Below are 280 nucleotides of genomic sequence, written 5' to 3'. Positions count from 1 at the left end.
CTGCCAAATTTAAAGCCCTTTTTCAAGATCTCGTTCCAAAAAGTTAAAGTTAAAGTCATCAGATATAACTTTTTGAACTTTTGAAGGTTATATCTCACTTTCTTTGTGATTCATTAAAGTAGAAGAACTATCTACATGTGTTAATATTGTAAAAGTTATATGTTCTCCTTCTTAAATATTAGCATTCCTCTTAAAAAATGTATCAATTTTTTGATTTTTTATTATTATTTTATATAAAAATTTGAATCCTGTAAAATATATAAAGAAGAAGTAAGAAGGA

The sequence above is a fragment of the Arachis ipaensis genome, chromosome B09 (genome assembly GCF_000816755.2).
Source record: "Arachis ipaensis cultivar K30076 chromosome B09, Araip1.1, whole genome shotgun sequence".
In the NCBI taxonomy this organism is placed as follows: domain Eukaryota; kingdom Viridiplantae; phylum Streptophyta; class Magnoliopsida; order Fabales; family Fabaceae; genus Arachis; species Arachis ipaensis.
The sequence above is the reverse complement of the archived record's forward strand: the minus strand, read 5'-3'. Positions refer to the sequence as shown.